Source organism: Nerophis ophidion, linkage group LG08, assembly GCF_033978795.1.
Source record: "Nerophis ophidion isolate RoL-2023_Sa linkage group LG08, RoL_Noph_v1.0, whole genome shotgun sequence".
Lineage (NCBI taxonomy): Eukaryota > Metazoa > Chordata > Actinopteri > Syngnathiformes > Syngnathidae > Nerophis > Nerophis ophidion.
In genome coordinates, this window is record NC_084618.1 from 46,339,884 (window position 1) to 46,358,128 (window position 18,245).

The 18,245-nt window shown below is 39.6% G+C and overlaps 1 pseudogene; it reads left to right on the top strand.

Annotated features, from left to right (window-relative positions):
* The first annotated feature begins 215 nt into the window (after positions 1-215).
* Positions 216-17,454, top strand: LOC133557834 (DNA-directed RNA polymerase III subunit RPC4-like; annotated as a pseudogene).
* Positions 17,455-18,245: the final 791 nt, after the last annotated feature.

An 18,245-nucleotide genomic window follows, 5' to 3' on the forward strand; every position in this document is an offset into this window, starting at 1 on the left:
ACAGATAGACAGACAAAATTCACACTCACATTCACACACTAGGGACCATTTAGTGTTGCCAATTAACCTAATATATTATATATTACAATATATATTTCGGTAGTATCTCAATTGATGACATATAAGGGTTTGTGGATACCTAACCGCTTACTTGAAGTCAAAACTGGCAATAAAGGTGGAGCGTTTTATCTTGAAAAACACCGCCCTCTTGTGGCTGAACGCGTGTGCTGCATAAAAACAACAATGGAAGCTGAGCACGGAAGGAGGTCGTCTTGCTCAAGCGCGGGCTGTCGACTTGCCACAAATATTTACCTCTGCTGCAAGCAGAAGTGACTACTTCTGCGGAACCAAGAACCCGACAGGAAATACACGGTACAAGTAAACGCCGACCAAATATAATCAACATTTGCGCAGTTTAGGTGTAATGGAATATCCTGGACTCGGCAGTCTGCATCCTTTGTGGGTTAGTTGTCAAGTGAATACGATGCGTTCAACGTGTCTGCAGTAAACAAACCTAAGGTGTGCTAAAACCATGTTTTTATTGTTTTAAAGCTATATATTCAGCTCAGGAATATATTGTGGAACAGCAGAGAAGAAACAGGAGATTTTGGGTGGCATACGCAGACATGTTTGTAGCGAAAATAAACCACCGGATGTTTTACCTTTACTTTCAAAATAAAAGCATTGTTTTTGACTTCCAGTTCGAAAGAGTGCACGTTTTACGCGACTGAGATGTCCGCCGACGTCTTTGTAGGCCTTTAAAGGACCTGACTGCACTAAATTATGGACACGAAGGATGCAGAAAGTGTTCCCCGCCCGTCCGGCATCACCAGTGCGGCTTGTTTTAGTCTTCCCGCGAGCAGAGGACTTCCTGGCCTTGGTCCCGCAAGTGTCTCCTCCCCCACTACTGCCAGGAGACTGACGTCCCTCCGAACGCGGGACTTGACACTAGGGGGCGCCATAAAGAAAAAGAAGGTACTTTTCTTTTTTCCAGTCATCTATTTTCTACCGCTTGTCCCTCTTGGGGTTGTGGGGGATGCTGAAGCCTATCTCAGCTGCGCTCGAGCGGAAGGCGGGGTACAGCCTGGACAAGTCGGCACCTCATCACAGGGTTAGGGGATCACAGATAGACAACATTCACAAACTATGGACCATTTAGTGTTGCCGAGCAACCTATCCCAGCATCATGTTTATAAGTTCAATAATATGAATATTAATTTTTAAAAGTAGCAGCCATTCAGTATGTGATGGCTGCCTTGGGATGGGAGGCTGGTGCGGTGTCACAATTGCATAACAAATTGTTGTTGTTTTTTGTTTTTTTAAAGGCTAAAGACAGTTATACTTGTATTTAAAGTCAAATATGTGTATTTTTTTCTTGTTGTATTGTTTTGTTGCTTATTTTTATGAATACAATGTTACACCGGCTACACTGATATATTCACCCCTGGTTTGTTTACATATATTATCCTGCCCTCCATGAATGTCCAACTCGCTGCTGAAATTTCTACAGAGTGCATCATACATATCAAAAAAGCTGTACATTGTCATCATATAAATATTTGGGGACCTTTTTGACGACCAGCTCAAGTTTGATGTGAACGCAGATTTTATAGTGAAGCCAGCACTACAGAGAATTAATCTTCTTAGGAAATTAAATTATTTCTCTGTTGTTTTTATCAAACATTTATTGAGAGTCTGATGTGTTTTTATTTTATTTGTTGGTTTCACTATCTTTTAGTTGAAGACTGAAACAGCCTGACTAGTATTTTCAAGTCTTGCTCTTAGTTTACCGGAGTAAAACTAAAAGACTTAAACATCTTCTGCAAACAGCAAATCCCCCGAAAAGCAAAGAGCAATTTAGCCTCCACGAGCCGTGTCCTTGTGGGGGATTTCTCTCTGTTGCGTTCAGGGCGACGTTATGCCCTTCCATTGAGTAAAACAAATCGCTTTTCCAAATCATTCGTCCCCTCTGCACTTAGATTCTTAAACTCTTAAACTTCCATCCATCCATCCATTTTCTACCGCTTATTCCCTACTCTTAAACGTTTCCTTTTTTTTTAGATTGTTGTATTGTTTATGTATATATTGGCTTTTTATTTTATTGTGAGCCATGTAGGCTTTGTAAATCACAACAATCTGCTGCTCAAATTGAATGATGATTATTAATCCTTGAGGGATTAATAAAATTGTTTAAATTTGTACAATGAAGCACATTAATATACATATAGAGTACACATACATATACAGTGGGGCAAAAAAGTATTTAGTCAGCCACCGATTGTGCAAGTTCTCCCACTTAAAATGATGACAGGTCTGTAATTTTCATCATTGGTACACTTCAACTGTGAGAGACTGAATGTGAAAAAAAAATCCAGGAATTCACATTGAAGAAATTTTAAATAATTTATTTGTAAATGATGGTGGAAAATAAGTATTTGGTCAACCATTCAAAGCTCTCAGTGATGGAAGGAGGTTTTGGCTCAAAATCTCACAATACATGGCCCCATTCATTCTTTCCTTAACACGGTTTAATCATCCTGTCCCCTTAGCAGAAAAACAGCCCCAAAGCATGATGTTTTCACCCCCATGCTTCACAGTAGTTATGGTGTTCTTGGGATGCAACTCAGTATTCTTCTTCCTCCAAACACGACGAGTTGAGTTTATACCAAAAAGTTCTATTTTGGTTTCATCTGACCACATGACATTCTCCCAATCCTCTGCTGTATCATCCATGTATCCATTTTGGTATAAACTCAACTCGTCGTGTTTGGAGGAAGAAGAATACTGAGTTGCATCCCAAGAACACCACACCTACTGTGAAGCATGGGGGTGGAAACATCATGCTTTGGGACTGTTTTTCCCTAGAATGGGGGTCGGCAACACGCGGCTCTTTAGCGCCACCCTAGTGTTTCTCTGGAGCTTTTTCGAAAATTATATGAAAAATGGAAAAAGATGAGAAGAAAAAAACACATGTTTTGTTTTAATATGGTTTCTGTAGGAGGAGAAACATGACCCAAACCTCCCTAATTGTTATAAAGCACACTGTTTATATTAAACATGCTTCACTGATTTGAGTGTTTGGCGAGCGCCGTTTTGTCCTGCTAATTTTGGCGGTCCTTGAACTCACCGTAGTTTGTTTACATGTATAACTTTCTCCAACTTTCTAAGATGTGTTTTATGCCACTTCATTTTCTGTCTCATTTTGTCCACCAAACTTTTAACGTTGTGCATGAATGCACAAAGGTGAGTTTTGTTGATGTTATTAAGTTGTGTGGACTGCTAATCAGACATATTTGGTCAGTGCATGACTGCAAGCTAATCGATGCTAACATGCTATTTAGGCTAGCTGTATGTACAAACTACTTTGTCACGTGTTGTTGGCATCAAATTCTAAAGTTAATGATTATTTGCAAATAAAAAAAAATGTTTATCAGTTTGAACATCAAATATGTTGTCTCTGTAGCATATTCAACTGAATATGGGTTGAAAAGGATTTGCAAATCATTGTATTCCGTTTATATTTACATCCAACACAATTTCCCAACTCATATGGAAACGGGGTGTGTACATATTGCATCATTATGCCTCATTTGTAGGTATATTTGAGCTCATTTAGTTTCCTTTAAGTCCTCATAATTCAATTTATATCTCATGACACGCTATCTGTATGTAATATGGCTTTTATTTTTTTGCAGCTCCAGACGGATTTGTTTTTGTATTTTTGGTCCAATGTGGCTCTTTCAACATTTTGGGTTGCCGACCTCTGCCCGAAAATGTATAATGTGATATTATTATTATTCATTTAAAACTAATCATTTTTTTTAACAAATCTCTTTTTCTGTTTTCCATAGAAAACGTTTGAACCGAACATTCACGCTGTGAGGAAAAGCAAAGATGAGTAAGTGGTGATCATTATGATTAATACAGAACTGTGAACAGGTTGTATTGACATCAAACGTAACGGTTGATTCCAGATTAAAGGAAGAGGTCCGAGTTGCTCCAAAAAGAGGGAGTAGACAGAGGGACAGTAGAAGAAGAGAGAACAGAGGGAGGAGAAAAGCAAAGCCTGAGACCATCCAGTCTCACTCCATCTTTGAACAGGGTCCTGCTGACACGCTGCGAAAAACGGGTAGATGCCTATTGAAAATTTCACATTCATTCTTTTTTACTGGAACGTGTGAATGTAAATATTAGTCGGCTCTTACAGGCTGGATTGCTGCTTCAGACATGTGCGACTCCGACATCTCGCCTACCTGTAAACCTGTGAAACAAGAGAAGAAAGAATCTGACGAAGACGAGTTGCTCAGAAAACTAAAAAGAGACGACGTGAGTTAAAATCACTTCAAAATTAAAGATCCAGGCGCCTCGTTTAATAAAAGTTGTGGGTATTTCCTACTAAAAATAGACGTTTGTTCAAATCCAGAAAACTACGGATGCATGTAAGAATTCAAATGTATTAAAAAAAAGTGTGCGCATGCAAAAATCAGACCCCGCCCCTTGTAACTATGCAGATAATATTGAAAGTAGCCTCGTGCCTGAGTGTGGCACATGCTGCCCCATCAGGATTCAGTATGCGTCAGTGGGAGGTGCTTGTTTTTCATGATTTCAACGAATGGTCGTTGCTCGATGCTCTCCGAGAATTTAACACTGGCTGGAATAAAAAAAAGGAGTTGTCGGGTAAAAAAGGAAGAAAGTGAAAAAGATAGACAAGCGTGAAATAATATAGTGCTGCACCCCGTTTGAAGGAATTATTCGTTGCAATGATACTTAAGCACAAATGGGTGACTGTTTACTCCCTATTTAAATATAATTTGTGTACTTTATAACACAATGTGTTCATACTACTCACAGCCAGATTAGAGTGTCATGTGAAATGATGTAATATGGATAGACTCCAGAAGTTACCATGAGGCAGCGCACATTTCCACATCAACGTCAGTTTTGATACATCTCAACTTGGCTGTAAAAAGGAGCGTACGCCAGGTTTTTTTGCTTAATCTCATGGTTAAGAAGTGTAGGTTTGTCTGCTTGAATTGGGTTAATCTCCACATTTTTTAAATACACTTTTGCCAAAGCAAAAAGTGGCCTGAACTGATATTGACAAATAATGTCGTTTAGATATGAGCAGAAAAACAAATATCACGTGATACCAGTTTGCCTCTAAGATCTTGGATATAAGCGCTGATACAAGCAGTCGTGCAACGTGTTTATTTGTGCAAACATATAACATCTAAATGTCCTCCAGTAAGCACACAAGTTTGATCTTTTCTTGTTTTTACTGATGTCCCTTATAAAAGGTAAACATGCTACGTTATAGGCTACTGGGATCTAGCAGCTACACAAAAGCTAAGCACACGAGCTAGACATATTTAACCAATGTCCTTAGAGCATTGCTTCTCAATTATTTTCTGTTACCCCCCTCTTGTAAGAGAAAACATCACCTCCCACAACTATAAATTGTATGTGTCTATACAATTGTTAGAAGTACGCCTCTTCGAAACATTGTATCCTTATTAAAGTAAACAAAAACAAACTATTGGTTAACTTACAAAATAATAACTCTATTAACATTGTTTTTTTAGTCTGTAACAGAAAAGATTTAAAGTGCGTCAATTTTCTCGAAATTCAAAGTGAAGATGTAGCCTTATTTAAACTGTAAACATTTTCGACAGCATTTGATAATTAAAAACAAAATCAAAGAAACTCAATGAATAATAATACATCTAAATTGATCAGCAACATTAACTCAGGAGCAAAATACTATAAAACACTAACCTACGAAACAAAAATGAATAAAAAAAACTGTGTGCAAATTTTTGTCATTTAATAAAATGAGGAAGTCAACATTAAGGGTTTTTAAATACACCAATGGTGCAACTGGACACATCCTCAGTGATGTAACCTAGGATCACAGGGGGTTTCGGGTCTTTCAACAATCAGACCCCCTCCTCTAGGCGACCCAGCCAGGGTTGATCAGGCCCCAGCCTGTGTCCAGGTAGCGCTACTGCCCCACATGCCACGCCTCTCCCCTCCTGATCCACAGCCACCTTGATGCCACTTCTGCTGCATCTGTGACTAACTTCATGGCCCTTTGCTGGCTGGCCCCTGTGATGCCAAGCATTCTGTAGGCCCTGCAGAGAGATTTGCCCACAAACCCTCGACATCCCACTTCAACAGGCCGGCACATCGCTCGCCACCCATTGCTCCGACACTCCTCCACAAGCTGAGAGTACTTTGTGCTCGTCCTCTCATTGGCCTCCTCCATACGGTCCTCCCAAGGCACTGTGAGCTCCACAAGGATTACCTGCTTGGAGACCACTGAGGTGAGCACAATATCTGGCCTTAGTGTTTTTTTAGCAACCACGTCAGGGAACTTCAACTGCTTTCCCAGATCAACTGACACCTTCCAGTCGCGTGCTGTTGCCAACAGACCAGAAGAGGTGTTCCGGGCAGCCGGTGTTGACTTCTCCCCAGCTCTGATCAAAGCAGTACTCTTCACTGGGCGGAGGCTCTTGCTGTGACTGACTCCCCTGCAGATGGCATCAGCTATGGCCTTCAGGACCTGGTCATGTCGCCAGCGGTACCGCCCTTCACCCAGGGCTTTTGGACAACAGCTTAGGATGTGCTCCAAGGTTCCTCTCCTCTGGCAGAGGGGGCACCCGGGTTTCTCCACCTTTCCCCAGGTGAAGAGGTTGGATGGACTTGGCAGCACGTCGTAGACCGCCTGGATCAAGAACTTTATTCGATGGGGTTCGGCTTTCCAGAGCTCGGTCCATGTGACCTTACGTTAAAAGGAGTATGATTTGGAGTGCACAGCTTTTTGAAACAGGATTTGAAGCATGATACTGCGTGATACTGATAAAACGACGCGTGTCCCGCTCTCCCTCTGGCACTGCATCGGTATCAACCAATACTTAAGTCTCCAATATCGGTATCATATCGGAAATTAAAACGGTGTATCGGGACACTCCTACTAAATAACACATAATATTGTTTGCCATGCATTTCTAAATTTACTAGTATTATTTAATTGCTAATATAAAAAAATAGTTTTGAGGGCGGGTATTAAAAAGAAAATGACAATTTTTTTATGTTTTACCAAATACTTTTTAACATTTTTAGTTTGGAACAAGTTTTTGACAACTAAAATATTGGTTTATATTTTATGACAGGTGCTCTAATAACTGTGTTAAGCACTGTACAATGGATTGAGGTGTGTTTAATAAAAATAATTTTAAAAAAAGGTGTATTAAGCTGACTTTTAATGTAGCCCTTATGATATTAGTCGCACTTAAAGACAGATCATTTAAATTGCAACCAAATATTACTAAATAAACCGAACGATTTTTATGAAATGAAGATTGTACAAACCCCGTTTCCGTATGAGTTGGGAAATTGTGTTAGATGTAAATATAAACGGAATACAATGATTTGCATATCCTTTTCAACCCATATTCAAGTAAATGCACTACAAAGACAAGATATTTGATGTTCAAACTTATAAATTCTATTTTATTTTTTGCAAAAAATAATTAACTTAGAATTTCATGGCTGCAACACGTGCCAAAGTAGTTGGGAAAGGGCATGTTCACCACTGTGTTACATCACCTTTTCTTTTAACAACACTCAATAAACGTTTGGGAACTGAGGAAACTTATTGTTGAAGCTTTGAAAATGTAATTCTTTCCCATTCTTGTTTTATGTAGAGCTTCAGTCGTTCAACTGTCCAGGGTCTCCGCTGTCGTATTTTACGCTTCATAATGCGCCACACATTTTCGATGGGAGACAGGTCTGGACTGCAGGCCGGCCAGGAAGGTACCCGCACTCTTTTTTTACGAAGCCACGCTGTTGTAACATGTGCTGAATGTGGCTTGGCACTGTCTTGCTGAAATAAGCAGGGACGTCCATGAAAAAGACGGCGCTTAGATGGCAGCATATGTTGTTCCAAAACCTGTATGTACCTTTCGCATTAATGGTGCCTTCACAGATGTGTAAGTTACCCATGCCTTGGGCACTAATGCACCCCCATACCATCACAGATGCTGGCTTTTGAAATTTGCGTCGACAACAGTCCGGATGGTTCGCTTCCCCTTTGGTCTTGATGACACGATGTCAAATATTTCTAAAAACAATTTGAAATGTGGACTCATCAGACCACAGAATACTTTTCCACTTCGCATGAGTCCATCTTAGATGATCTCAGGTCCAGAGAAGCCGGCGGCGTTTCTGGATGTTGTTGATAAATGGCTTTGGCTTTGCATAGTAGAGCTTTAACTTGCAATTACAGATGTAGCGACAAACTGTATTTAGTGACAGTGGTTTTCTCAAGTGTTCCTTAGCCCATGTGGTGATATCCTTTAGAGATTGATGTCGGTTTTTGATACAGTGCCGTCTAAAGGAATCGAAGGTCACGGTCATTCATTGTTGGTTTCTGGCCATGCCGCTTACGTGTAGTGATATCTCCAGATTCTCTGAATCTTTTGATGATATTTTGGACCGTAGATGTTGAAATCCCTAAATTTCTTGCAATTGCACTTTGAGAAACTTTGTTCTTAAACTGTTTGACTATTTGCTCACACAGTTGTGGAAAAAGGGGTGTACCTCACCCCATCTTTTCTTATGAAAGACTGAGCATTTCTTTATACCCAATCATGGCACCCACCTGTTCCCAATTAGCCTGCATACCTGTTTGATGAGCATTCCTCAACTTTATCAGTATATTGCCACCTTTCCCAACTTCTTTGTCACATGTTGCTGGCATCAAATTCTAAAGTTAATGATTTGCAACAAAAAACAATGTTTATCAGTTTGAACATCAAATATGTTGTCTTTGTAGCATATTCAACTGAATATGGGTTGAAAATGATTTGCAAATCATTGTATTCCGTTTATATTTACATCTAACACAATTTCCCAACTCATATGGAAACGGGGTTTGTACTTTGGCTCACATCTTCTTCATTGAAATGGAAAAACTATTAAATTGTTCAATGTTTTTGCTTTTTGCTCACCCAGTTCATATGTGACCCAAGTTTGAGGAATGACGCCAAGCTGAAACCCATTCAGTTGCCTCTGTGTCAGAAAAGCCCAGAAGGTGAGAGAATGACTTTGCTATTTGCATGTGGAGTCACAAAGAGCTGCTAATATCATGCGGGCGAAAGTAAAACACCTTTTCTTCTGCTAGCAGGTCAAGAGAAGCCTCCTCTTCTCAGACCGCCATCCGGTGAACCTCAGGTTAATACAGGTTATAGCAACATCGGGCAGCCTTCTTTGGTGAAGAAATTGGAGGATCTGCGCCTGTCTGACAGGGAAGAGCTCTTCTTTATGCAGTTGCCAGACTGTATGCCTGCCAGAGCACAAAAAGCTGACAGCGCTCCTGAACCCAGGTTTGAGAAAGTCAGTAAAAAGGCTGAGGACAAGAAGCCCGTGCATGGAAAAGAACAAGTGAGTTTTAAGGGCAACACATATTTAGACTTCAAGGTATTTGTTTTACATTAGAGTATTGTGACAGACTCTCGCTGTCGTGCGGGTTCCATGGACCTCCAAATAGGGACATTCTCGAGCATGGTTGTGACATCGTTTAATTTTTCAAATAAAAACCTCAGTCCAGGTCGCTTTTCAGCTCCTCTTTTCCGCTCGCTCGTCGTCTGCGTCTGGCTTTCTTCCTCTTTCAATCCGTGTCAGCTTCCCTTTGGCTCGTTTGAGTCTTTCTGCCTCTCTCTCCGGCATTCACAGCTGTCGCCTTTTTAAACAGTGCGAGAGGCAGCGGCGGCGAAGACCAAGAAGAACGTGGAGTTGGAATATAAGTACAACACTTTATGTACATATTTATATAATATTTACATATTTATATAATATGTAACTACAAGCTCCATTCACAGACAGAGTCCCATTGCTTTTATGAGCGGTCGAGCGAGTCAAAAGCCGAAAAAAAATATACATATATATATTTTTTAAAATTTGTATTTGTGGCAGCCGTAATTCTTTCGTGGCGGGCCGCAACAAATAAATGAATGTGTGGGAAACCCTGGGTCTGACTGTGGTTAGTGTGATTCTGTGACATTTTACATTCAAAATAGATATGGTGATTTTTTTCAAGTCAGAATTTGACCCCTATTTGCATGTAGGAACTCCAAATTTAAACACCATCTAATGCAAATTTACTAATCTGACGTTGCGGATTTCCGGCTTCCAAATTTTCTGGAAAGCCGCGTTTAACCCTTACTAACATCACGCTCACTAAATTACTAACCTAATTTTCGTCTGTAAGCATGAGACAGGCTGGAGAAGTCGTTACAGCATGCCAACACACCTTGTGCTCAATATTGGCGGCAATTTTCTCAACCGCTCGTAACGTCTAACTGGACATCAGCAGTGTAGGTGATTAACAATCTCTCTGTTCTAAAAACAAAACAGGTTAATTTCAGCTGCATCCACGCCAAAACAACATCAGCAAACTCGTCTCTCCTCTGCACAAAATCACAAAACTTTTTGTAACGACACAAAACAATATTTAAAACAAAGCTTAATGTCAAAACAGCTCATGCCTTGTTTTGGTTTTGTGAACATTTTTCTGTTTAGTGTTATGGTTCCTGTCTATCGCACTTATTGTATAGTTTCTTCCTGTTTCTGTCTTAGCTGCATTTTTCATTTGTCTGCCAGCACACCTGTACTCAGTTTGCATTTTAGTCTATTATTTTGTAGTCTATTTTTATTGTTTTTTTAATGCTTTTGTAAGTTGTTTCTACAAACCCTGTTTCCATATGAGTTGGGAAATTGTGTTAGATGTAAATATAAACGGAATACAATGATTTGCAAATCCTTTTCAAAGCATATTCAGTTGAATGCACTACAAAGACAAGATATTTGATTTTCAAACTCATAAACTTAATTATTTTTTTTTGCAAATAATAATTAACTTATAATTTCATGGCTACAACACGTGCCAAAGTAGTTTGGAAAGGGCATGTTCACCACTGTGTTACATCACCTTTTCTTTTAACAACACTCAAACATTTGGGAACTGAGGAAACTCAGTTCTTTGAAGCTTTAAAAGTGGAATTCTTTCCCATTCTTGTTTTATGGAGAGCTTCAGTCCTTCAACAGTCCGGGGTTTCCGCTGCCGTTCGTATTTTACGCTTCATAATGCGCCACACATTTTCGATGGGAGACAGGTCTGGACTGCAGGCGGGCCAGGAAAGTACCCGTACTCTTTTTTTACGAAGCCACGCTGTTGTAACACATGCTGAATTTGGCTTGGCATTGTCTTGCTGAAATAAGCAGGGGCCTCCATGAAAAAGACGGCGCTTAGATGGCAGCATATGTTGTTCCAAAACCTGTATGTACCTTTCAGCATTAATGGTGCCTTCACAGCTGTGTAAGTTACCCATGCCTTGGGCACTAATGCATCCCCATACCATCACAGATGATGGCTTTTCAACTTTGCGTCGATAACAGTCCGGATAGTTCGCTCCCCCTTTGACACGATGTCAAATATTTCCAAAAACAATTTGACATGTGGACTCGTCAGACCACAGAACACTCTTCCACTATGCATCAGTCCATCTTAGATGATCTCGGGCCCAGAGAAGCCGGGGGCGTTTCTGGATGTTGTTGATAAATGGCTTTCATTTTGCGTAGTGGAGCTTTAACTTGCACTTACAGATGTAGCGACGAACTGTATTTAGTGACAGTGGTTTTCTGAAGTGTTCCTAAACTTATGTAGTGATCTCCTTTAGAGATTGATTTCGGTTTTTGATACAGTGCCGTCTGAGGGATCCAAGGTCACGGTCATTCAATGTTGGTTTCCGGCCATGCCGCTTACTTGGAGTGATTTCTCCAGATTCTCTGAACCTTTTGATATTATGGACCATAGATGTTGAAATCCCTAAATTTCTTGCAATTGCACTTTGAGAAACGTTGTTCTTAAACTGTTTGACTATTTGCTCACGCAGTTGTGGACAAAGGGGTGTGCCTCGCCCCATCCTTTCTTGTGAAAAACTGAGCATTTTTTGGGAAGCTGGCACCCACCTGTTCCCAATTAGCCTGCACACCTATTGGATGTTCCAAATAAGTGTTTGATGAGCATTCCTCAACTTTATCAGTATTTATTGCCACCTTTTCCAACTTCTTTGTCCAATTCTAAAGTTAATGATTATTTGCACAAAAAAAATGTTTATCAGTTTGAACATCAAATATGTTGTCTTTGTAGCATATTCAACTGAATATGGGTTAAAAATGATTTGCAAATTATTGTGTTCTGTTTATATCTACATCTAACACTATTTCCCAACTCATATGGAAACGGGGTTTGTATGTTAACTGTTGCTGACCTCTAGCAATCCGTGTAGTTTACTTTGTAGCCTTTTTAGTTTGGTTTTTGTATTACATATATTTCCCTCTTCTTCAGGTGCACTCAAAGCTGCACTAGTCTTTTATATTGTTCTCATTAACTACCTTTTACCTGCTTTAAGGTATGAGGACCTTTGTCCTAAACTTGCTCTAGATAAAAACTATGTTGCGCTAACCTTTGCTGACTCAACACTACATAAATACAACAGAATTATATATTTGTATAGAACAATATTTTGGCTAAGAGTACCAAACCTTGTGTACATGTTGACTGATACCAGTGATGAAATGATTGTTTGTCATGTTGTCTCCCCGGGAGTCTCGTTCGGTCAGGTGCTCTCCTGTGCTGTCGGAATTCCCTGAGGGATTTCTGGGTAAACTCCAAATACGAAAGTCAGGAAAGGTGGAGCTGAAGCTGGGCGATATTATCATTGACGTCACTGATGGAGCTGCATTCTCGTTCCTCCAGGTATGTGTATTGATTTGTCTTACAGATAAATGTTTGTGATATGAACCATTTTGCGGTACGGAGTAAAGAGAAGGTTAACATTTTCTCCATTTAGCCTTTAAACCATAACGTGACTCTCGCCAGACCCTTGTAGTTCGCTGATCTCCACACAAGGATCTGGACTCGAAGGCATTGCAAACCCCTTACAGATAGCAAAACATAATCAACCAATCAGGATCGCTGGGTGGGATTTCATAGATGTGACGTAGCGCTGAAGCGACTGTTTGATTCAAACAACAATGGCGGCACGCAGCCCTTGCTGCGTCGTGTGCTGACATTGATTCTGCTATTGCAGCTGTTTTGTCCAATCTATCAAATATTAATTCTTTAAAAGATGAACAGAGAACGGTTTTCAAAGCATTTATTGGTGGCAAGGATGTTTTGGCTCTTCTTCCGACCGCGTTGATTTCGATGTGAGTGCTTGCACGTCAATCAAGATAACGGACAAGTGGTTTATCCAATCACATAAAATGATTTTTTTTGTGTGTTTTTTTTACAAGGCCCCGCCTTCTGAAATACATCTATTGAGAACTCCCAGATCTTTGTGTAGAGCTCAGCGAACGACAAGGCTCTGGCAAGAGTCAGGTTATTTAAACCCTCAAGTTATTCAAAGTTATTTTAAAGTGTTGCATCTTGTAATAATACAGTGTAAAGATGAAAGAATTGAATTCTAGTGAAAACATTTGGGGGGGGGCATTGTTGACCACAGCTGTAAAAAATTATCGCATCTTTGACTGTACTGTAAATAGCTATATAGGTTACATACAATGGAACTTCATTGGTCGTTCAACATGGTTCACCAACCAAAAAATTAAAATAGTCAAGCAGAGTTCCCATAAGAATCAATGTAACATGAATAATTAGTTTCAGCCTTAACAAAAGTTCCTTCTTTAGTAAAAAATTAAAAAGGCACTCTTTGAAGACACTATAATATATATGTATATACTCTATATACCGTATTTTCCGGACGATAAGGTGCACTTACAATCCTTTCTTTTTCCTCAAAACTCGACAGGGTGCCTAATGGGAATAATTCTGGTTTTGCTTACTGACCTCGAAGTAATTTTATTTGATACATGATGTAATGATAAGTGTGACCAGTAGATGGCCGTCAAACATAATAGATAAGTGTAGACTTCACTACTATGGCAATATGACTAAAGTAAACAACACCAACATCTTATATGTTTCATAAAAATATACAACATTACACACTGCGCTCAAAAATCTATCAAAATGTTTTAGTACGACTTTGGTAAGCTATGAAGCCGCACCGCATGATGGATTGTCGGCTCATTAAACATACAAGTATTATTATGGTGTGTGTACAAGGTAAGACATCAGGCGTTTTGTTTCGCAATATTATGCAAAAGCAACTTTTCTTACCATCTTGTACCTGCTGATCTGTATTTGGGATCTGCATAAATCCTGAAAAATTTAACCCGTCCACCTTTGTCGTCCGTGCCTGACCCCCTAGTCGATAAGCTTCTTCTGTTTCTCTATCTTTTTGTTATAGGACATTCATCCTCCGCTGTTGTCATTTCTAATATAAAGTAGTGTAAAGTTCTGACTTATATCTGTCAGTAAACTTGCCAAGAAAGCGCTAAAACACACCGGTATTGTGAGTTTATATTATTCACCCAAGGAACTTTAGTTATTAGTGAGTTCCGGTCCGACAGTTTTTCACAGAGACATTTCCAGTGTGGTTGTTTCCGGGTGAGGAGATGCTGCTCCGTTATTGACTTAAGTAAAGTCTGAATGTCATTAAAACAGTTAGCTCCATTTTTTGACACTTCTGCACGCTACACCGCTACAACAAAGATGACAGGGAAACGACAAAGCCGAAAGTGAGCCACGTAAATAAGACTGTCCACAAAACGCCGCATCCGTAAGAGGCTGTCATAAAGCGATTTGAAGATGATCTGTAAAACTTAATCCATGCTACATTTTGACCAAAGACCTTGAAGACCACAAGAAAATGTTTTACTTTTTTTTTTTTAAATAATAATAATATGACTCCTTCAATGCGCCCTATATTCCGGTGTGCCTTATATGTGAAAAAGATCGAAAATAGACTAGTGCGCCTTATGATCTGGAAAATACGGTATATATAAAATATTTATACACATATATATAAAGACTGTGAGATTTTGGACACATTTAAAGTTTTTCTGATTAAACGAATTGATCGCTTAGACAGGCTCACACAGCTTTGACCGGCACGAGGTACGACAATTGTGGAAATAAACTCGTCAGAAGTGCTGCCTCAAAGCTCTTTGAAACTGCCACGCCAGTGTGTACAGGATGTAAACAGATTTGGCGCAGGGAGCCCCGCCTCTTCGAAGGACGGAAGGACTTTATTGTCTTTGCACAAGTACAACAAAATTGATTTCAAAATGGCACTGCCCGTGTTCACAGAAAGCAATGTCATCAAAATGGCATTCCCCATTGAGCTTCTAGCCTCCACAAAACGACTGAATAAATGCATGACGTGTTCATACTTTGAGACATGGTCCGCGCACAGAGGCATATTTGGCGCAATGTAAACATCGGAAAGGATGCAAATAGAGGCGTTCGTGAATCAAGGTTCCACTGTATATGTACATAATCTCTTATTTGTATTATATCTTATCTGCTTTTCTTGTGAGTCATAAAGACAAAGTATATGCAAACAAACTTCCCACACGTTACAATATATTACTGTCTGTGCAGGGTATTCTTGTTGGTATCATTTCAAAATAAAAGGGAACACAAAAAATGTCATAATTGCTTTACTTGCTTTACTTTATTCAAGTTTTTATTTAAGTTGGTGTTATAAATCTTATAACTCCAACTTGAATAAAGTAAAGCAATGGCATTAAACGTACTGGTCTCTCTTATTGCAGTACAAAAAATGAAATAAATGGCATTAAAAATAGTGGACAGCTTATCTTTTTCAGAGTAACTGTGCACTCCAAACACAACCTTGAAATTAAGTTTATTCACTTGAATTCCCACTTCCAAAGACATGCACCTGGGGATAGGTTGATTGGCAACACTAAATTGGCCCTAGTGTGTGAATGTGAGTGTGAATGTTGTCTGTGTTGGCCCTGCGATGAGGTGGCGACTTGTCCAGGGTGTACCCCGCCTTCCGCCCGATTGTAGCTGAGATAGGCGCCAGCGCCCCCCGCGACCCCGAAAGGGAATAAGCGGTAGAAAATGGATGGATGGCACTTGAATGAGACTGTTTTAACTCCGCTAATACGCTTGTCTTAGGCAATGGGCCAATGTATTTATGTCTGTGGACATGTCAGTCTTTAAATCATTGTGCAGTTCTGGATGCTTGTCTTTCAACTGATTACATATATTATCTGCACCGGACTATAAGACACAGATATATACTGTTACCAAAGATTTTGTAAACGTTTATTTCAGTAAAACGGCTGATCAAACAAAACAGAAGTCATTAGCACCAGTTGTGGAAGGTAGCTCTCCAATCAGCTAAACAGACTCAAAAACTCCACAGCGAAGTTTTGATGAATTTACCAAACTGAAACAATACAAAAAGAATGCTATTGTAAGTTAATACTAACACAGACATTTGTAGATGTGTTAGCATATTCGCTAACACTAACGACGCAAGCTTGATTACATTACGATAGCACGCTCAAATATTTTACTTTCGGGTTAAGGCATGAAACAAAGTACATATGAGTGTTATTTTGTTGACAAAAAATTAAAATAACTATAAAGGTTATCTCGCCGTCAGGCGCTGCATTGCGATTTTATGCAAACTGTTGCTGGGTGTGTGTATTCTAACGAGTAGTAGTAAGCAATGCAAAGTTCTAGTTTAAAAATCTGTTCCCGGGGAGTAAAAAACTTGAACTTTTTTCCAAAAGTCTACTCCTTCACCTGACAAGTGTTTCGTCTCGTTGTTTACAGCAACTGGTGTCTGTGAGTCTGAGCGACGGCAAGAACGGAGACATGATGGTGTTAGGAAACGTCCAACACAAACTGGTTTTATCGCCCAACTTCCAAACTCTGGTGGAACAGTCGACATCACAACAATCGTGATCGAGGCTCGTCTTCAGCAAACAAAGTGACGTGTTGGGAAGGAAGCACTCACTTCTGGCAGCTTAGTGCGCTTCTGGAAGTTACGCTCAACACACAGAACCAATGTCACAGAGCAATTGTACTTGTGGTCCTGAAGAAAGGATGAATTTAAAATGAATAGGTGAGTTTTCTAATGTGCCATTCATCTTAGTAAATGTTACAAATTAAAGCCTCTCAAGAGGATTGCAACGGATAATAGGTCACTATGGAGCGTCTACAAGATAGACCTTCCCGTTACTTAGCACTGAAAATAGGCGCGTCAAAATGAACATGTAAAGTAGTTCAAGTGTAAACACACAGTACAGTTTTGACATTCACATTTGTCCTGTTTTATTTGTACTTTTTGTATACATTTTATTCTTACAATTTTGTGTATTTTTTTTCTGTATTTTTAAAATGCTAATTTTTTTATAGACGACAAGATTCTAGTGATGTCACTGCCAAAGCATTGGGATATTGTACGCTTCATGGAATTTTTACAATAAAAAACAAAAACTATTTAATTATTGTGAATATTTCATAATTCCCACCAAAAGAGTAATATTGGTATAGATTTGAATGATTCTACATCCACTAACTGCTACCATCAATTGTTCCCTTAATAATTTTAAAAGGTTAAAATATACACAGTAGGAAGAAAATTCATGTGGCCCTATTCGTCGCAGTTTACCTGACACTTGAAATGTGACAAATTGAGGGAGCGCACTTTCCACTTCAGCCGCCAAATGGCAGTCATGTTGAAAATCCTTAAATGTGTTTTGTGGCAATTCCAACTTTGATTACTGTCAGTAGAGTGGCGCTTTCCATCGTTTCCAGCAGACAGCATTGCAAAATGATTAACGCCCCTCTTCCTCTCACACAAGATTCAACCAAGGAATGAGGCCATATGAATCCCTTCCGTAAATAACAGGCCAGTCTTTTGAACAGATGCTTGGAATATAAATAAATCCTATGTCTTCAAGATCACAGGACCTGTTAAAGGCGTACTGAAACCCACTACTACCCACCACGCAGTCTGATAGTTTATACATCAATGATGAAGTATTAACATTGCAACACATGCCAATACGGCCAGTTTAGTTTACTAAATTGCAATTTTAAATTTCCAGTGAGGTATCCTGTTGAAAACGTTGCGGAATGGTGACGCGTGCGCGTGACGTCTCGGGTTGTAGCGGACATTTTTTTTCAGCCCGATCCAGGCTATAAGTAGTCTGCTTTAATCGCATAATTACACAGTATTCTGGACATCTGTGTTGCTGAATCTTTTGCAATTTGTTCAATTAATAATGGAGAA